Source organism: Topomyia yanbarensis, chromosome 1 (genome assembly GCF_030247195.1).
Source record: "Topomyia yanbarensis strain Yona2022 chromosome 1, ASM3024719v1, whole genome shotgun sequence".
NCBI lineage: Eukaryota > Metazoa > Arthropoda > Insecta > Diptera > Culicidae > Topomyia > Topomyia yanbarensis.
The window spans coordinates 67,336,004-67,358,682 of NC_080670.1; the positions used below are offsets into that span (position 1 = coordinate 67,336,004).

The window sequence follows — 22,679 nt, forward strand, 5'->3', positions numbered from 1 at the left end:
CATGCGACAAATGGTTATCCCTGGATTCGATAGCGTTTTCTTTATAGATTCGAATGAATATGGCTTTTTCTGCGGAAATTTGCGGATTGGAGTGTAATTTCATACCAAAATGTTGCTTTTTTGGCACTAAAAATTTCGATAACTCAACAGATATAAGAGATAGAAATAAACTCGTATTACAAAAATTGTGTATTTTCTTAGGCCAAACAAAATATTAGAACATTTTGAAATTCTAAAAAATCACCCAGAAAAGTTATATTGAAAAAAGTGATTTTCAGCGGTGTATCACAGAAAACTCCACAAATGTGTATTAAAATCAAAAGATAGATGCATAGTCTATTCAGATAAGTTGTTTCTTATTATATTTCCTACAACTTTGCCGAATACAGTTTTTTTTATTATTTTCATGAATGGCCAAACAAAAATTATAGAATATTTTATAGACAAACTTTGCTGAAGACACTATAGCTCGAAAATCGTTTTTTCGTGGTCAAAACAATTTCGATCACGTTTTTGCCTATTTGGAAACACTGTGAGCTGGGGAAATGGATTCTGAGATGATGATGACTTTCATTGGTTTAGTTTTCGATAAAAATAAACTGAAGAAAAAAATTCAGTTTGGACAAAGAAAAGTTTTTTTTTTCAAATAACTTTTTTTCCTTGAAAGTGCCAAACTTGAATTTTCGGCGGTAGTAAGGGAACATAATTACCTTTTCCGAACAAAATTTCATCCAAATCAAAAATGGTTTTTTTTGTAAATCGACTTTAAATTTTTAAAATCGTTTTTTTTTTTCAGGGTAGGAGTCAATGAAGAATTTTTTCAATATTTTTATTCGAAAATTTGACTTATTTTGTGAAAACCACTCTTACAACATTTTTTTTGTAGAAATTGTAATTTTTAGACTAAAGCCAGTTGAAAAAAAAATTGGTAAACAAAGTTTGGCCCTTTTCAAAAGACAGTCTATATCATTTTTGGAAAAACAAAATATGCAAAGTGGCTTTTTGTGACAAAGTCTTCATGTACAGAAAGTTTCATTAGAATCTGAGAGGGTGCTGCCAACATTTGTTCGAGTTGGCGCGAAATTCGTCTATAGGGGTACGGCAGGTGAATGTTTCAGTTTAGATTTAGGTCATAACACGGCGCTAATGTGCATGTGAAGTCGTTTACTTCAATTTATTTCATCTTGTTTTTCTAACATTCTAGAAAAAACTTGAAATTTCAATATAAATCCGGAAAAGATTCTTCTTAGCGAACCCCTGCCAACGACTTCAAGGTTCTCTAGGGGCCTGCGGACTCCAGGTTAAGAATCTTTGTTCTAGAAGGTTCAGTCTATAGAAGAATCGTTCAAAGAAACATGACCATCTACATGAAAATCATTTTAACTCTACCACAACGTTGCGCTAGTGTACATGTGAAATAATACAGTATTGGACATGTTTTATCACGCCCTCGGCGAAGTTGTGTAGAAGGACAATACCGTATGGATATTATCTGTCTGGTTTCGAACTCCCACACTACGTCGCGCTAGTGTACATAAATACGAAATAATGAATTTTGAACTTGGATTATCAATTGATCCAGACTGTCTGTAAAGGTGGCGTCTTCTGCGAAGTCGATCATAAACCAAGGTCGTGTTGATAACAAGCTGTTTAGTAAAAATTTCTTGCATGCCATTGTTAATATGTTCATCGAAATCCATGAATTTAAGAACTATCTATTTAGATTTGATATCAGTTTTACTTCTCTAGTTTATTGTGAGGACTAATTCTGAATTGACAAATATTTGTTTTGTTTATGGCATATTTATATAGTTTACCCAAAATTTACTACATCACTACTGACCACTGCCTTGCTCGATTTTGACATACGGTTGATATGCTTTTTAAGAGTTTGATCATTTATATTGCTCGGGCATTGTATTAAACACCAAGAAGCTCAACGCTATTTAGATCTGGTGACTGAACTGACCAGGCCATATTGACCAGCTTTCCCTCGTGATCGAGGCCATTTATTTTTGAAACACTGGAACTGAAAATTATGTTCTTTATTTCACATATACACTAGCGCCCCTGCTGCCAAAATGAAATAATCTCTATCCGCATGACATTTCGTCGCTGTTGTGCTATCTTATGACAAACGCCATTTTGGGGTAAACTGAGTTAGATATGCCACATCACTTGTCTAAAAATCTCTACAAAGTGGCGTTCTCAGAATTTTGACATACTGCTTGGTTACTGAGATATAGCGAGAAACGTGCAATAATTTTTTTCCTTTAAATCAGTGATTCTTAACCTGGGGTTCGCAGACCCCTAGGGGGCCGTTAAGTCGCAGTTTCCTAAAAAACTACAAATAACATATTATTAGCATAAAAAATCGATGTTTATCCGTGGGGTTCGCAGTAACACAGAGTAATTTCTAAGGGGTCCGTGGTGCGAAAAAGGTTGAGAGCCGCTGTTTTAAATGAATGCGTCTGGAGATTGGCTCAGGTTATCTTGATGTAAAAAAATGTTATATGTGTAAAACTATCTGAGAAACACAAAGGCATAATCATTTTCAAAACAAAAATACACGAATCGTGAGAAAAATGCAGTTTAAGTTTTAAACTGGAAATATAACATATTTATCAACACTGTTACCAAAAATAACTATTTTTCCTAGATTCCCTGACTCATTTCCTTCAAAATGCATCTCACCGATTGTTTATGGACCACATGTAGCTAAATATATGAATAAAAGTTTATAATTGATGCTTTTTTCTATGGAAAATTTTCCATGCACGATTATGACACGCCATACAAATTTTGTCATCAATACACAACTATGACACGTGTGAGTGTGACTTTTGTTTACTTTTTCAGTAAAAACTCGCAATATAGTCCGCCGATCTTCGTAGCATTTGAGAGATTAATACAGAATGGATAGAAGCCTCAATTATCTTCTATGAATTGTTTCTACCATTTATAAGCTTCAAGATATTTTATCTCAAACATTAATAATCGTTTTTATCGAAATGTGCTAAACGGCGCTTGTCATAAGATATTGCATTGCATTAAACGTCTCAAAACCGTTTTCAATATGGTTCGTTCAACAATAGATTAACCATTGCCTGGTACAATATCGAACATACCCAGTATCGTTTTTCCATACTCGACCATACAAACAACGGGTTGTTAAGAACAGTCACCATATCAAAATGTGCTGTTTTCCATACACATTTTGACAACAAACCATGCATGAACCATACATATTATGGTGACATGCATATTTTAGATCTAGCGATGCATAAAATATTTGGTAGAAAAAAACAACTTCTCTTTCATCTTTTCAATTCTATCGATTGATGAAATTTTATTTTGTTACACGTTATCTTTTGAAGTTTCGTTGACACTAAGTGGACTGACGCTTTATCTAATCGAGCTATCGCCGTATTATTGGAAGACGAGGATTTTTGACCATGATAAACTACAGATTTATGGAGTAGAGTAAACAGATATACGAATAACAAAGACCACCTAGAGCAATATTAACTTCTGACACCAAAGTACAATGTAGTATACAAATCTCCAATATAGTATACGCGGAAGGTATTGGAAATGGTAACTAAAATTTATGATAGTATAATAGTTGAATTATAATGATGGAATGTATCAGTAGTATTCCCTATATGGTGAGTATTATATGAATAGTTAGGAAATGGTTCCAAAGTTTTCTGGAGTGGTATTTATTTATACGGGTTGTTATAAATCTATCTGCAGTAGAGAATTTCCTAGCTAGTCAGAATCACGCGATTGAAAAAATCAAAATGTATTATTACACATATACAGTAGTGCCACGTGTTAACAGCGTACCGAATTAAAATGATTTTTATCCACCGGACATTTCCTTTTGAACAACTTTGCTGAACGACTATGTAGACCTTTAGGTAAACGAGATGAAGCAAGTTGCTCAATCTCACAGGCCACCAGCGCACAGAGAAGTAACTAGAACAAATTCTTGGCCAATAACCAAAAAAAAAAATTCGATTTTTTATTTAGTTAATTTTTTTTAGATACCTAAAAGCATACTGCATATTGTGGAAAAATAAAGAGTATGCCAAAAATTGCTAAAGAATTTTTGCATGGATGCAAAATGGTGATATTCTAAGGGTTTTTAATCATTTTTTTATTATATTTCCAGCAAAATCGCTTTCAAATGATGATGACTGTATTAAATAAGACAATATTATAACAAACGTAATTGAACACAACTATTTGTATAATCTCAGCTTAAAAATAACCGAAAATAGTAGTGTTGCTATGTATTGGACCAGCTTTACAAACACTTTTTTTAAACAATTTATACCAAATTTGAATGATAAAAAAGTTACATTATACGGCAAGATCCGGCAAAGTTGATGAAACAACATTACAAAACAAGATTCCGACTATCCAAAAAACATACAATCTCTTCAGATCCTTTCCGATTCACAAATTCCAAACAATTTGAAAATTTTGATATTTTTTACTAATTTGTGGTTCGCCAAAATGCTGTGGGGTCAAATACTATATTTGGCAAAATTAATCTTTATGAATATGTGCACAGGTATCCCTTTTCTTCTTCCTTTTCTACTGACCAACTGTTCATGCAGCGGGAAAAACAAATGTATTCACAATGATCATCCCGAAAATACTAGTATTCGGAAGGATCAAGAAAATTGACCCCTGTACTGGTAGGTGGATAGATGCCAAATAGTCCCAAAAACCTATTTTTAGTTCATATTAAGGCATAATAACATCAATAGTCGCAATATATAGTTTTGGCCAGGATTCGACCCCAGTTACTCCTCTGCGCAGCGCCACGAAGTGACAAAATTGTGATTCAAACCGTTCACCCAACGAATTGTCTTCGTATTTTGAGCAACTTTGTTAAAGAGAGTAGCTTTGCATAAAGGAGATATTTGCCCTTATAAGGACATGCTAAACTTTTCGAGACGTTGCGATATTCAATATGAATGTTGCAATACTTATTGAAGCGATTCGAAACTTTTGAATGGTAGTGTACTAGAATAGTTGGTTGTTAGACCTTCTATTTACAAGTATTTTGAAATAGAACACATGCATAAAATTGAACCGCTTCTCTGATTACAGACTATCAGCCGTATAAAACTGTATGCAAAGCAACACATCTTGGAGTCGCATTGCACGTACGGCTAGTTTTGCAATTAACCTTTGCTTCGAAACAGATGAGAATGAAGCAGGAGGTGAAAATTCCACAAAGGCATTATAGCCAAAACCAGTTTATTCTTTATGTGTAGTCAACGTGAGATATTTTCTCATCGCTAGAGAAACGCTTGTACGTATTGCGAAAGGCTGTATGTTTTTTCTAAAACTCGATAAATGATAATTTTCTGCAGCCTACTTTATTGTTGAGTTCCTTTATTGTTTTATTTGGGAGCAGGAAAAAGCCCGCTGGGGCTGAAATCCTTTCAATCACGCTCTCCAGTAGGCATTAAACCTCCTCATCTTCTGTACCAACAGATTACAAATATCCAAATGATACATATAAACGATTCACTATTCGAGTACAATATTTACGCTTACAAACTAACACTGATAATATTATTGACATAATACCCATAATACCATCTATGGAACAATCGCTTTACAACATCTCGGGACAAGTGGAAATCAAAGACATTAGAACAACGATTGAATAGACGACACAAACTAGCAAAAGGCTCATTATACCCGTAATTGGTTCTGGCATAAGGTATTCTTAAAAAGGGATGAAATCGAAGACTAAGAGGTTGAATATAGAAGTCCACATACTGTAGGAGATTTGAGCAATCAATTCGTGATTGTAGCAGATCAGCAATAAAAACAGCTTTAGAGACATCTCGTCGAACGGACAGCAGGTCGAGATTAATAAGTTAACAGCGGTCCTGGTGACTCGGGAGGTTTAGTGGATCTCTCCAAGGAAGTCGACGAAGAGCGAAACGAATAAATTTGCGTTGAATAGCTTCTATGCGCTGCATATCTATTTGGTAATATGAACTTGAACATTTATGAACATATATGGTGCCCAAATAACAGCGCCATTTTCAAGCGTCGAACGAACCAGAGCACTAAAGTGCCTTCAAGCAGTATATATCGTCGAAGTGCTTCGAAACACGAAAAATAAACCCCAGTAACTAAGAGGCCTTAGAGGCAATTGTATATTCTATGTGATCCTTAAAATTTATTTTAGAGTCTAGTAGAATCCCCAAGACTTTTACGGATGACTCTCGCTTGAGAATGGTTTGCGAAATCTTGTAGTCATATTTAATTATCGTGCGTTTGCGGGAGAAAGAGATAACGGAATATTTTAAAGGATTCAATACCATCCTATTTACGTTACACCAATTTGAAAAAATATCCAACTGTGTCTGAAAAAACCGATGTCTTCAGAATCCTTAATTAGATGAAATAGTTCGAAGTCGTCGGCGAATGACAACTTAAAGCACCCCAATGAAAAGTTTAAATCATTTAGATAGAGTAAAATTAAGAAGGGTTCCAGATGACTTCCCTGTGGAACCCCAGAGGTCACTTCAAATGGCATGGTTGTGCAGTCTCCAATTTTCACAGTCATGTCACGACCAGTCAGATATGACTGGATCCAAGCCAGAAGGGAACCATTGGAGCCAAGCCTATCGAACTTGGCAATGGTCATCTGGTGATTTATCTTATCGAAAGCAGCAGAGAATTCGGTATATATGCTGTCAACCTGAAGTCGTGCTTGTAAGGACTTGATGATGAAAGATGTATATAGCAAACAAGGTTTGTTGAAGTTGATCGTTTGGGCATAAAACCATGCTGGGTATCAGATATGTATCTAGAGCAGTTGTGAGTGATGAATTGGAGCACAATAATTTCAAATAGCTTAGATACTGCACATAATGCAGCTATCCCGCTATATTTGGATATAAGGCATTTGTTCCCTTTTTTAAACACGGGAAAAATGTAAGAATGTTTCCATGAATCAGGGAAAATTCGCGAACGCAAAGAGGTATTAAATAGTACTGATAATGGTACGCGGAGACTGCTTATGCATTTCTTCAGCACTATAGATGGAATTCTATCGGGTCCGGCGCTCGACGATTACTTCAATTCAGAACATGCAGTGTTGATAAATGGCAGTTGTGATGAGGAGATGAGGCCCAACGGGAGAATGGGGAGGAATATTTATGGTTGCATCCAAATTTTGATGGCTAGTTAAAGTTTCTTTGGTAAACACACTACTAAAATGTTTACGGAATAGACTATATATTCCAGACAAGGTTGATGCGTATGAACGGTCAAGTAACATCTGAGTGGGTAATCCGGATTCTTTCCTCTGCTCGTTAACGTGGTTCCAAAACAATTTTGGATTTATTTTAAGACTATTCTGATAGCGAAATTGGTAAGCATAGTGAAGTGTCTTGTTCAGTCGCTTGTAACGATTGTTGAGCTGTATATAATATGATCTCAGATGGAGGGTGGGATGCTTCGACAGTTTTCTGAGTGCTGACCGTTTGGTGCATCTATATCGTTTTAAAATTGAGTTAGACCAAGGTGGATGCATAGGTTCACGGCGTGTCTTTTTAGGAATAAATTAATGTTAATTAATGGGAATTGCAAATGACTTTTTCTTTATAATTATTCTGAAGCTTTTGACTCATCAGTTTAAGAACAATTTCCTAATGATGGATTATAGTGATTCTACAAGGATTCATAGGTCGCACAAATTGCTACAAAACACCACATATTTTTTATTGTAATTTCAAGTTCACTTTTTTGGGAAAAAGTACTTTTTTATTTGCTGAAGATGATATTTTTGGAGTAATAGATATGGGTTTTTATTTTGAAGTACAGTTTATGCTAGGCCTCTCGTGAACAGGGCCACCGAGAACCGCGTCAGGCCCCAAGGCTTGTATTACTGCCGGGCCCTTTTAAACCTAAGCTCTCTAGTTTAGTATGACTTGGTATCTCTTCAGCCATGAGAAACTCGTGAGTCCGTGGTTTCTATTAGACTCCGGTTGATTCATATTGCCACATACAAAGATAGCGTGCCAGACAGGTGAATTTCGACAGCATCTTATCCTATGGTATCCAAATCGGGTAAAATTGCCATAGCTACGGGTTTTTAAATTTGCGAGTACTCAGGAATCAGGAATCAGTAGCATCTAGCTCAAATGGTACGAATGAATCGTCTTTTCATGATTTTCCTGATGGAAAGGATTGGGGAAGTGGTAAAGTTAGAGGTGAGGAATATACCCAAGAGATCACGAAGCATTATTAAATGACTTCCGATATATACTATATTCGCATACAAAACATATTTTTTACGACTTCATAGTTCTATAGAGACCATTAAAGCACACTTAGTATCGGAAAAGACGAAAGACTGTGCCAGAATAGAGCAAGTTCAGAAGCACCTTAATGGCCGTCAGTAATGTTAACATAGAGCTGTGCTTTTTTTAAACAAGTTCTCTTCTTTATCGACACAGCCAAAGAAAAAATTACCTTTCGATAACGTACCCACCCTTCGTCTCTTGTTCTGTTTGACATTTCGACTGTTTAAATTAACGATTTAGTGCCTATAGAATTGTATTTCGATCCGCAGTCGAAAACCTCGTCTCAATTTGATATACGCGTTTGATCCCCAACCATAGTAACCATAAGCACTAATTTAAAACTCTAGATTGACTATAAATTAGCATTGCTTTTGCTAACTGGCCTATACAAGTATTTTTAATGCTTCAACGCACCTAATATTTTAAACATTAAATCTAGCACTATATCGACATACAGAACATAGACATCGTGCTAAAAAGCTTTTGAAGTTTTTATGAACAACTCTACATGCAAATATATAATCTTCTTATAGTGCTTTGAGATGCCGAACAATAACAAATATACCTATTAGGGTGGGGCAAAATGGTCGTTTTTTCAGCACAGCACTTTTTTGGTTCCTTTTGGGGTCCCAAACAACTGTGCAAAATTTGGGGTCGATTGGTGTTGACCCGGCGTGGCGCATTACGTTTGAAATTTGTTTGGAGATTAGTATTGGAAAACCTACATTTTTGCATTTTTAATTCTACAGACTACAATTCTTCCTGTAGTATGCCAACAAATAGATAGGAGTATAGTCCAGGATATGTTGAACAACTTTGCCGAAGGATGCATGGTGTTAGAATGTCTCTAAGCCAAGTTATAGCTGTTCAAAGTTCGATACATCGAATTAAATGCCAAAAATCATTTTTATTGCCAACACTGCGGGTGTACCAATGGTATTTCATATAGAATTCCAAAATAACATTATATATTTTAGATTTACCACATTGGGATGTTTGGATGAATTATTCAAAAGCCTAAACTCAATTTCATGAGCGTAGGAAGTTTTGCACTAGGGCGTAGTGAGGGGTGAGGGGGGGACTTTAATATGTAGAAATTCGAACTGAAATGTTGTCGAGTTGGACACCTCACCTCTCACTACGCCCTATTGCTAAACTTCCTACGCTCACGAAATTGAGTTTAGGCTTTTGAATAATTCATCCAAACATCCCAATGTGGTAAATCTAAAATATATAATGTTATTTCGGAATTATATATGAAATACCATTGGTACACCCGCAGTGTTGGCAATAAAAATGATTTTTGGCATTTAATTCGATGTATCGAACTTTGAACAGCTATAACTTGGCTTAGAGACATTCTAACACCATGCATCCTTCGGCAAAGTTGTTCAGCATATCCTGGACTATACTCCTATCTATTTGTTGGCATACTACAGGAAGAATTGTAGTCTGTAGAATTTAAAATGCAAAAATGTAGGTTTTCCCATACTAATCTCCATACAAATTTCAAACGCAATGCGCCACGCCGGGACAACACCAATCGACCCCAAAATTTGCACAGCTGTTTGGGACCCTAAAAGGTACCAAAAAAGTACTGTGCTCGGTTGATGTGGCTATGATTACGTTTTTCCATATAACAATGCCCCACTCTAATACCTATGCGTTCCAATAATCACCTAAACTCGTATGCCTTCGTGTAATAAATGATGATGCAATAAACGTAAAATCAAAATGCAAATTCTGCGCGAATCTTCGACAAAAATCCAATTGCAAATATAATCCACGTTAATTTCAACTAAACGTCTAGGTAGAGTTTGGATTAAACCGAATATACAAGCAAATCTTCTCACAGATCAGTGATCAAACGCGTATACCACATTGGGACGAGCTTTTCAACTGCGGATTGAACCCCATTTCTATAGGCAATAAATTGTCAATTTAAACAGTCGGCACGTCAAACGAAAGAAGAGCGGAGGGGTGATTGTATTATCGAAAGTTTATTTTTTTCTTTTGCAGTATCGATAAAGAATGGAAAAGTTATTTTTAAACGGCTATATTAACATTGCTGACAGCCATTAAGGTGCTTCTGAACTAGCTCTATTCTGGCACACTATTTCGCCTTTTCCGGCACTAAGTGTGCTTTAATGATCTATATAGAACTATGAAGCCGTAAAGCATATGTTTTGTATGCAAGTATAGAACATATCTAAAGCCATTAAATAATCCTTCGTGGTTACTTGGGCGAGGCCCAAAATCACCGTTCTATCTCAACACAATCCACTTTTAGAAGAAAAATTCCTTGAACGAGCTATAAAAATACAAATATTATCCATTTTAATCACCAGTTAATCAAAGTCAATCTATCTTCTCATCTCGCCTAGAGTAGAAACTAAAAATCGTTCCGCTATAGATACATGGCAAAAAACGACTGCAGACGAATTGTTATTGATTTTTGGAAATGTCCTGTAAGACCAGCTACTCGTAAAGTGAAATAATTACTAAATGTGCAGATTGTACTCAGTCCGGGAGAAGTTAACGCCCTGCAAATGCACCATATCAAACATTAAGGCTCAAGTTACCGTTTTTAAGCATGTGTTAGAATTGAACGCTTGGTAGTATGCGTAGCGAAAATTGTATTCAGCTTTGCCACCGGATTATCCATTTAAACCTTTTCAAAACTCTAAAAGAAGAATATCAGTCGATTATTAGGTCATCACGATTCAAATGATGCAAAATAGCTGCTGGAAAAACCATCGGCTTAGCTAAACGGTGCTTTTGAAAAAGTGGCTGTGATTTTTTGTCACACTACTACACTGTGCTGGGGTACGCAACACAACTGCGCAATGAAAAAAACCACAGCAACTTTTTCAAAAGCACCGTTTAGCTAAGCCGATGGTTTTTCCAGCAGCTATTTTGCATCATTTGAATCGTGATGATCTAATAAATCGACTGATATCCTTCTTTTAGAGTTTTGAAAAGGTTTAAATGGATAATCCGGTGACAAAGCTGAATACAATTTTTCCTACGCATACTACCAAGCGTTCAACTCTAACACATGCTTAAAAACGGTAACTTGAGCCTTAAGAAGCACAGTCGTGCAGCACACCAACGAAAGCTGCCACATTAACAACATCATCCCTGTATATATAGGCAAAGGCTCTAGAGAGACGTGCTTACACGAATTATCTCCACACGCCCCTGACATCGTGATTAACAAATTTATGTCGTAATACGGAGAAGTGGCTTCCATAAGAGCTGTAACTTCGCATTTTCCCGGGTTTTTGTGATGAGAATGCTCCCGTAAAAACCAACTTTTTCATACGTAACCATTTTACGCGGATCAACCGAAAATGGGACGTTTCTGGTTCTGGTTATGCAACCATGGTAGATTCCTATGCGCGAATTCTACAAAAAGATACTGCACCACGGAAAACTTTGTGCAAAAGCAGCTAAGAAAATAACCGTAAACACCACACCGTTATCTTATGCCAAGCCACAAACCGCCAGAAAACGACTATCTACGGATCTGACAGGAACAAATATTCACTCAACAACAATCACACCCAGTGTCTCCAAGCCAATAAGCGACACCACCAGCAACGAACCGAACGTAGAAGAGGACGGATGCATTTGTCCGTGCGCTCTATTAGTTTCTTCGAAAATACTTTGAATTGGCTTCTCAATATTTTGTAGTGTATTCCGTCGATTCAAGCAACAAAACTCGTTTTTAAAACTTGTAAACAAAGTAGAAAACTCCCTTAAGAACGTTTGTTTTAACAAATGTCAACTATCAAATAAAGTTTTCATTTTTTACGCTTTCCTAATATAACAATTTAATAAGGCGATTACAAAGAAATTACTATTGCTATTTTTATTGCTCTTCTATGAATACGGGACGTGTTCGCCAATCTTCCGGGTAAAAGCGCGGGCCGCCATATGCGGGCCGCCATATAATCGGGCCTGCTCGTGAAGTTTGGTGAATCGGGTTTGTATTGTGCCACGTATTAATTTATTAGTAAATAATGAATAGTTAGATATTTGTCACACGTTAACGATATATAGAACTAAAATATAAAAATGAACTAATCAAATTTTGCGAGCAACAAACAAACCCGTCCCACAACCGGGGGCACTTGTTTATATTTTGCCAGCACATCATATGATTTTCTGTCTACAACTTAGTGAAAGACTGCTAATTCATTCAAAATCATTACCTACTATATAAAAACAGTTTGACATATATGGCCAAACACCGGGTGGCGATCTTTCAAATGCCACAAGCTTATATATTTTACGAAGTTTGTATGTTCGGATGTATTGTAATGTATGTTAAAAATTAAGCATCGCCTATTTTTGCAGAAAATTTCTAATACCACTTTCGAACGGAAAGAGGCCGCCAACACACTTTTAACGGATGCAGCTTATATATAAACATATCCAGAAGAATAGCAGCAAAAAAAGGCTTTATAAGGCAGTGGCAACTATATTGCTACCTTTTCGTTTCGTTCATAACGCATGAATATGAAGTGAGAAGTGTTCCAATCTTATGAAATTTTCTTGTTAGGAGTCTGGCAACTCTTCTTATTACTTTTTATTGAGATACAGTGCAAAGTGTCAGATTAGCGAAGAGTTATTTGAAAAAAATGCGGCGATTTCCTGGTGGAGAATAAAATTAGCTCGATTTTGAAAAAAAATGCTCTAGACCCTATAAGTTGGTGATGCAAGTTTGTAAAAACAACTATTTTAATCCAAAAATTTGGTTTATGAAAGGTAAAAATTGCTAAGAAAAAAATAAATAAAATGACGTCTGTAATCCGTGATCTCATTTTTAACTTATCCTCAGAGTCCAGGGGCTATTTACTTTTAATCAGGTAATAACCAGTAACTCACCTTAATTTCATTCTAAATTTCTGATTCAGCTCGATTTGTCTTTATATTTGCACCATTCTTGTTGGAAATACATCAAACATTATGAAGACTGACGCTTTCTAACGGCGGTAGCAAGTATATTTTCAAAACGGTTTCTACTACGAAATAATAGTAAATATATTTTAAACTAATTGAAACAACCATGTTTCTATTAATTTGACATTCATTGATAGCCCCAAACTAGGGCTAAACAACTAGAATGTGGAACATGGGTGAGCATAGCGTAGTTGTTAAGTCGGTAGACTTACACTTAGCTTACTTGGGTTTGATTCGCTATCGCTTAGAGAATTTTATAACCCGAAAAAGGGGCACATCACCCTAAGGCTTTAGTCTCTATAACACTAGTTTACAAAATGAAAATAAATTTCTGAACTTCAACATTCGAATATCATTTCATTTGATGTAAAATTGTATGATGAATCCGAAAATGAAGTCCAAAAAATTTACCGTAGAACAGTTTTTGAGTTAGGGTAATTTGGGGAGAGATGCCGCACATTTCTAAAAACCGATCCTGCATCAAAGTAAACCATTCAATATTTGATGAAATCATTTTTATCAATTGCGCCAAGTTTCTAAATGGTTTTTGTCATGAAGAAATTCATCGAATTTCCATAAACATTTAAAAAAAGTCATTGTGGGAGAGATGCCGTATGTGCGGGTGAGACGCCGCACCGTGGTCACAAACTGAAAAATGGCGAACAAAACAAAAACAAAAGCTCTTTTTGATGTTTTTGTGTCTTCAGCTGAGTTTCATGAAGTTTGATTAAACCTATAAATCTGCTAGCACTTACCATTTCTAAAAACATTTTTTTTTATTCAGAATTTTAAAAATATTTTACGATTGCAACCTTTTGTAACGGTTAAGTTGAAGTAACTTAATTAAGGGTATTTTTTATTTATGTTTGTACGAGCGATATATATATTTATATATATATATATATATATATATATATATATATATATATATATATATATATATATATATATATATATATATATATATATATATATATATATATATATATATATATATATATATATATATATATATATATATATATATATATATATATATATATATATATATATATATATATATATATATATATATATATATATATATATATATAGATAAATAGATTATCTTATATGTAACTGCGTTAGGCCCGTTAGTTTGTAGATACACTTTATAAGGAACCTGACGCAAATGATCATATAATGACATTCTGAGGTGAAAAAATACATTTTAGCTACGTATCCTCCGCCATCGAGTGCGGCTTCTCACCCGCAATTTTGATGCGGCATCTCTCCCAATTGCATGGGAGAGATGCCGCACGACGACATTTTCCTCTGAAATTATGGAAAACCGTGCTCATAATCAGAATGCCTTCTAAAAGGTCCCAGCTATTCAACCGATACATGATTTACAAAAAAAAAAAATAAAGCGCTTAAAAAACGAAACTCGGTGATGCAACTGGATGCACATAATCATTAATAAAATTTTCGCGAGTTAATAATAAGGATTATTCTACATCTCCAATGTTGTAATTCTTCGAAAGACAAACTCACAATATCATATTACCGTATAAAAGTAACCATACATGCGAAATATGGAAAGTGCGGTATCTCACACGACACGGCATCTCTCCCGAAATTACTCTATAGCATGAAAATTCCAACTTTTAAATAAAAAGTACGTTCAGTAAAATGGAAATATCTTCGGTTGTAGTGCACCGATATGAAAGATTATTGATGATGATGACGGTCCCACCTCATACCCCCACAAAGGTGTGAGCTGAACGATTTATTTAAAAGATAATTAATATTTTGATCCATAACAAAACCAGTTAACAAAAAGAAACGGACTGGTTCAATTTGCAGACATAGCTTTCCTTCAAAAGAACGTAACCAGATACCTTTCGAATATTCCGCCAACAACTAGGGTCCATCAAGAAAATTTCCATTCCGGGAAGATACTTGATAGAATCGGGAATTGAACCCAATAGCTTCCATTTCCGATAATTCTCTGTAAGACTCCTCCCGCCTGACTAGGGTTCGTCGCGGTTGCGGTAATTACCGCAACCGCGCGGTATTTACCGCACCCGCACCGCAAAAACTGCGGTGCGGTGAGACACTTTTTCTCGCGGATGCGGTGCGGGAAATGAGCTTTTACCGCGCGGTATTACTGCAACCGCACTTAAAAAAATAATTGATAAAGTCTGCTTCAAAAAGTGAATTAAAACTTTGACTTTTAGCATTTAAGAACGACGCAAATTATTACCTTACAATAGGGAAACATAATAAACATTTAATTGCTCTAATTTCCATGGACTTTACAATGATTTGAAAAGAAATCCGAATATAATCTATATTCAACCCATCGTTACTTACATTATTAATTTGGCACCATTATATTTACGACATATTTTGAACATTTTGAAAAAATTACAAGCGAACCTTTTCAAATATATAAAATGCACAATCCAATCATTGAAAAACAATTGAATTGTACTGTGAAATTCAATTTAAAAAAAGCCTCATTTCTCCCGATTCCTCTTGGCAATCGTGAAATTATGAATCGTGTACGATGGCGTTTTCTCAACTGCAAATTTTAATTAATTTGGAGAACTTAAAGATGAACTTAAAAAAGTCTTAAGACTTAAAAACAACCCAAAGAATGAAATTATCATCATCAAAACAAACGAATTTGGAGGAATCAGCAGTAAGGGAGACAAATGTTTGAAGAGCGTCCAAAATAAGCAAGGGTCCAAATTAGGCTGATAACTTTATTATTCGTTCTTCAACATCGTATTTCTATCTCTGTTGGTTTCTGTGTAAATTCGCAATGAATTTTCCTGCAGTTCGTTTTTCAGACTCCTTCTACATAACTTTTTTTCGCATACGTCCATTGTTCGTCCAACTGGGAATATTTTCTACCAATTTAACAACTAATATTTTTCAGTTAGGAGTATTTTGTAACTTTTTGAAATTAAAGCTTTCGAAGTAAGTATAGGGAATTTCGATTTTTTTGTGTTTCTCAAAGCCTCTTTTCATATTGCGACAAGTGTCAAAGTTAGCCCAGATACCAAATTTTGCACAGGACTATTTTTGACCTCTACCAACTTCAATTGAAGTTTTTGCATTGGCATTATGGAAAAATATTAGAAAAACTACATAAAAAGGTAGATCTTTCGAACTAGCTATTAGAAAATTACAACTCATACAATTTTAAGGGTGCAATCTTAGTATTTTAATAAGAATACATCGATTTCTTGAAAAATACGAAGTAAGTGTTTTAAGGTATTTTGTTCCTTAAATCCCTTATTTGTATAAACATTTCTGCTGTATGCTGTAGATCATACATATTTTGCAGTTTTTCAAATGTCCTTCAATAACTCTGTACCGGTTGAGATGGGATGGATACCTGATCTGATATTAATTAAAAGTTTTCCTATTAATTGCAGCTGAAAAACGTTTTTGTATGTATAATGATGAAATACAGCTACATTTCATAGGACTTCAGTGCTACGCTAATGTTTACCTTGTTTGGAAAGTATTTATCTCAAGATGTACGACATTTTATTAATAAAACTTGCAAAGTCGACATTTTTTAATAAATTTTTCATTCTGAGGAGTCCGTCAAAGTTAATGTTCGTGTAAATAGGAAATTATATATAGTTATACAAATAAATTAATATTTTTTCAACACACTTTTGAAAAATACAGATTTTTACCGCATTTACCGCATTACCGCGCGGTGCGGTGCGGTAAATGCAGTGCGGTTGCGGTAAGCGGTGCGGTTTTATTATTTTTTTGCGGTTGCGGTGCGGACTATCCATTTACCGCCCACATCCGCACCGCGACGAACCCTACGCCTGACCAAGACATCGGTACTACCACCTGCTAAGGTGAGCAGTGACGAGCCTAGTGGCAGTGCAGAGTCCGGTCGAGTTATATCATCCACATCAGACCCCTTTATTGAAAGTTTCCTACCATTAACCCAAGGCAATCAAGGGATACTCCTATCCGAGAACATCCTTGATTGATCAGGAATTGAACCCGATATCTAGTAGTTATCAGAAGAAGTCATCAAGCCCCATACTCAACGAGCTAACTCCGTTATTACAACTATCGCAGCAATAACCGAACTTAACTCTATTGTCGAGCAAAGTCAACACAACTCCATCATCAAATCAGACCCTGATCACAACAAAAGTCTAAAAGCTTCAATTGAACCCGATGAGCTTTTAGTGCTGGTCACCATGTTCGATTTCAAGTTAGTCTCTATCTGCTTAGCGCGCGCGTGGCTCAGACTTTTGTAGACATCTCATTATTTTTTAATAACTTTAATAAACAAGTAACAAAAATCCATCATCATCATAGCAAATATAATAACTTAGTGTGACTAAATGCAAATAATAGAAGAGAAAAAAAATACAATCTTCGTGGTATTACATAGTTATTCAAATAACTCCAAAATATAAAAATTCAAAAAATCTGTCTACAAAGCAGATTTTGCGTGTGAAATACATAGTGTTTTGAACTCCGCTAATGTTGCTGCACGTTTAATATGCCTAGGCATCGAATTGAAAAAACTTATTCCTTTGTACAACAAGGAGTTCTGTGATCTACTAAATAAGAAGTTTGGTGTTCTTCAGCTATTATGTTGAGAGGTAATTGAATGCACTTTCAGTCAATATTTTGTTCCAGTGCGACTACTGGTTCTGATGCTATTTACGAGTTGATTGAACTTTTTCTTAATTTTCCTAAAATTTTCAAGAAAAATGAGCGTTTGGTCAAGATTTTGGGCAAGATAAAGCAATTTAAAATATTATATTTTTTTATCGTAAATTGAAACTTGCTAACAACCAATGAAAATAAGCCTTTATTAGTTTAAATTGGAATGAAATTGTGAAAGTTATTCAATTTTTTGTAGAATTGGAATTTTTGAGTTGCTCTGGATCAACTTATTGAACCGTCACGATCCCATTTTTTTCTATGGCTTGGCAAGATATGAGGCATTCTCTATTAGAACTCTGTTGAACAAATAAAATGAAGAATTTTGAGAGAATTTAATCCGTGGTAATATTTAGCCAAATGATTCTCTACTTCTGATAACTGTCATTTCAGGTTCAATGAAGTTATAAGACATCGAATGATTGGTATACAATACTGCGTGTAATATTTACAGGGGAACATGGGGAGACTTGAGCAAGCAAGAAATTCAATAATTGTCAATGAAGTATTCCATTTGTTTCTTAATTATTTTTTTTAAAATATTTTTATGCTTGTTTCGATCCAATTGCTAATTTTAAAAGTTTGGAGCGAAAAAAATTTTTCTCGTGAAAAATATTCCGTAATTTATGAATTTGCGTGAAATGGTGTAATTTTTTATCAAACTTTGTATGTACATATCTACAAAAATAGTTTTTTTTTGTAGGTAGAACTCGATACCATGTTAATCCTTATGAAGTAGTGAAATGATTCTCCATTAATCGGAATATTGGAATAATTATTTATAAAATTAGCACGACATTGAACGTAAGAACTAATGTTGGGGAGACTTGACCAAGTGCCAATAAGCAGAAGAAAGATACCAAATTTATGACATTTACTATTCTTTGGTATCTACTGTGAATGTTAATAACGTCACAAAAAATCCCACCTTAAATATCAGTCTATATCTTTATAGTACTAGTCAACAAAGTTAGCAGTTATATGGCTAATTTCGTGACACGTGAGCCTGCAATGTAATCAGTACAGTTGAACCCAGTGTCTAGATATTTACGTAGGTTTAACTGAAAACCTGGTCTAGTCTCCCCATTTTCATAAAATAACCTCCTTATGATAAAAAATTCGTTGTAAACTAAACGATCACACGTCATAAAATTCACGTATGTAGTGGTATGTACTGTAACATATATCTACGGATTCGTAAAGTTTGTATTAACATTGCACAAAACATTGTTGAGCAGCTAAAGATGTGAATTTTGTGACGTATGAGGGTCTACAACGAATTTTGTATCATAAGAAAGTCATTTTCTGTATAACACGTATAAATATTACACGCAGTATTATATACCAATCATTCGATGACCTATCACTTCACTGACTCTGAAATTATTGTTATGATGAATACTATACCAGCTCAAAATTCTACATTTTATTTGTTTAGCAGAGTTCTATCAGAGAATCCTTCATATTTTATGAAACGAGCCATAGAAAAAATTGGGGTTGAGACGGATCAATAAGTTGACCAAAAGAAACTCAAAAATTCCAATTTTACAAAAAATGGAACAACATTCGCAATTTTCATCCGATTCAAACAAACAAGTATTTATTTTCATAGGTTGTTAGAAAGTTTTTAGTTTCCCAAAATATATAATTTGTTGAATTGCTTTCTCTTGCCCAAATTTTTGACAAAGCAATCGTTTTTTTAAATACGAGGAAAAAATAAGAAAAAGTCCAACAAATTCGTAAATAACGTCAGAACTATTAGTCACACTAAAATAGATTGCTCGAACAACCAAAAGTACGTTTAATGGCCTTTAATTGAACATAATAATCTTTCGTATCGAAGCGCTATAACCGTAGATATTTTGGTTTTAAAAACGCACAGTTTATTTTAAAGATTAAATTCATTTTTTCTAAAAAAAAATGATTTTATCATTTTAAAAAATTATAAAATGCACGCAAAATTGATCGTACGCATTCAGATTTTATAGTGTAACCCACCATACTAGCACAATTGAAAATTTACGTAGCTTTGTTTTAAAATGCAAATGTTAACAATCACTGGTTAGTTCAGCAATAATCACATTATTGTTTTGTTAATTAGGATACTTTACAACTATTTCTTACATGTTGCACTTTGTGACTACGTCATATTGATGCTTTTAGTCACTAGCAGAATCGAATGATTTTGATCGCTGGCCGTTCTATAATCGTAGCACCGAGATTATACTCTACATATGTCATCAACATTAAGTTTTAAAGATTTTCATTTTTATTACACTTGTCTATTTGGCTGTCGATTGTGACCTCGCGAAATTGAATAGAATTTTCAAAAATGGCCTGTGTTAAGATAAATAGGACCAAGCGCCATTTTGAGATACATGCTCTAAAAATGTTATCACATCCAACATAGCACTAGCAGCACCCGCATCTATTTATTTTTGGGGACACAGATAGAAAACGAAAGCAAAAAGTGTTCCTTAAATTTCTGTGTTAATGGTAAGTTATCTCAAAATGCATTTTAGCATAAAAAAAAACTAGAAAAAATTATGGCGCTCAGTTCGGTTTGGCTTAACGCAGGTCCAATGTGAAATGAATTTTTTTCGGATTTTGGCATAACACCTCATATCATAAAAACACATATGTAGTGCAGAAATTCATAAACAATAAGAATTTCGAGGAAATCTTAGCAGTAGAGGCCGAATACGATTCTTGGTACTTATTGCTAAACGGAGGATTGCGCGGATTATTAAAAACAAAAATTGAAACACTACTATTCCGCAATTGACAGGTCCCTAACATTGACGGAAGAGTCGTCAATGCCGATATCATCCGACGTGTACCACACTAGCACAATCTGGAGTATAGAGTTACACGGAAGAAGTCTGTTCCCTTAGAAGTAAATATGAACTGTAGTTTTAAATGAACAAGCCTCAGGAGTTCTGAAACATATAACCATAATTGCAAAATACCGCGATGAAAAATCACTCAGTCATCGATGTGTATGCAAAGTTTTGAAAGTTATAAAATCATACAGTTATTTTTAGGTCTTTCAAGAATTGCTACTGAAAATGATGGTCTCTGTAATCGTTGAAGAAGTCGCGCAGATTATTTCAACGAAGTAAACACATATAAAGGTTTCAATAAAATACTCGAATCTCAATCGATATCGTACTCATTTTGAAATGTAATAGAAATTGTAAGTTGACGATCATAGTTTATTAATGTTTACTCACGTGAAATATTTTAATAATGCTCATCGTGTTCACTTCAACAAATTCTGCAGTTCCGTTAAATTGCCAACTATTCGTTCTGCTTCCAGTAAACAAACTATTCAAATTTCCATGCTGTATTATAAATCGCACTACATTAACAATGCTTTTCCAGCTCCACTTTTCATACGGGTGTAGGTGAAATAATTGGTCTGCTCTCGTACCATTCAACAAAAAAGTGATTTTCTTTCCCTCACCAAAGCACACAAAGACTTCGGGATAGAGTAAGCCCCCAAAGGTTGGCCGCAATTACGGCAGCAGCGGAAAATGTATTTTCACCGGTTGTTTGCAGTTTGGATTCCGTACTCAAAACCGACTCGTTATTCCTTTCACCGTCAAGGCTCTTGGGGGGTTATTTTCATTTGTCGTTACAGTGAACCGGCACACTGAACTTTTATGATTTGCTAGTGGAAGGGTATAAATTTATTGCTGAATTCATTCGTACGTGTATGTATTTTCCTTCGTACACTAATCACGTCTTGCATGCTTCAAAAACACCTAGGTCACTGAAGCCACCAGCCACACAGGTGGAAAACCTAGAAAACCAGGTCGTCGCGCTTTCGATTAACCTATAACCGTAAGTGGTTGGTTTTCACACACTACACAATGCAAGATCAAAACACATTCTTAAACCCGTCGTTGTAAAACAATTTCAATTTATTTTTGTTTCAATATTGCTTCCATGGAAAACACACCTGCCCCTGACACCGTTCGACCTTGTTAATGGTGTCCACTTAGCTGAACGAAATCGTACACGTATCACCAACATTCACTGAAGCTATAATGATGAAAGCAACGCCAGAACCTTTTGAATAATTCCGCATGAAACACATTCGAACACTGTCAACCGTCGCTCGTGGTGACCACTATCTTTTCCTTAAAATCAGCACTTGGTCTATCACCTACACACGCGCCGCTAAGCGAAAAACTTTTATATCCGCTTCAACGAACGTTAGACGCATAACTGAGGAATCTTGGTACGGTAGGAAAAATCCTATGTACTGTCTATCCTTCCCAGTCGACTTTCTACCCACCAATCGACATTCCAATTTACGCTGTTCGTGATGCCCCTGTCAAACTTCGGGAACGGCGAGCAACCGTTTTCCACCAGTCGAGCTCCTTTCGGTATACTTCGTGCCAGGAAAATCGTCGAAGAGAACGAGCGATCCACTTTCCACTGATGAAAAGCGGGAGCGCCTGGAAAGCAATGTTTTCCTCGTAGATATGTGACTTCTGGGGAGAGCACAACAAAACAAGCTCGCTGGAAAGTATATGTACTCCCACAGGGTACACTTCGCGAAAAGGGGAAAATTGGAACGCCACGATGAGCGAATGATTAGCCAGGATAGTCGACAAAGAGAGAAACTCAGTGATTACCAAAAGCTGACGA

The 22,679-nt window shown here is 35.3% G+C and overlaps 1 protein-coding gene across 2 annotated transcripts in view; it reads right to left on the bottom strand.

Annotated features, from left to right (window-relative positions):
• LOC131677846 (serine-rich adhesin for platelets) overlaps positions 1–22,238 on the bottom strand; it is a 694,115-nt gene extending 671,877 nt beyond the window's left edge. For both annotated transcript variants that reach the window (XM_058957912.1, XM_058957911.1), the window contains exon 1: positions 21,254–22,238. The gene's annotated coding sequence lies outside the window, so the exon portion shown is untranslated. The remainder of the gene's footprint in view (positions 1–21,253) is intronic.
• Between the last annotated feature and the right edge of the window lie 441 nt (positions 22,239–22,679).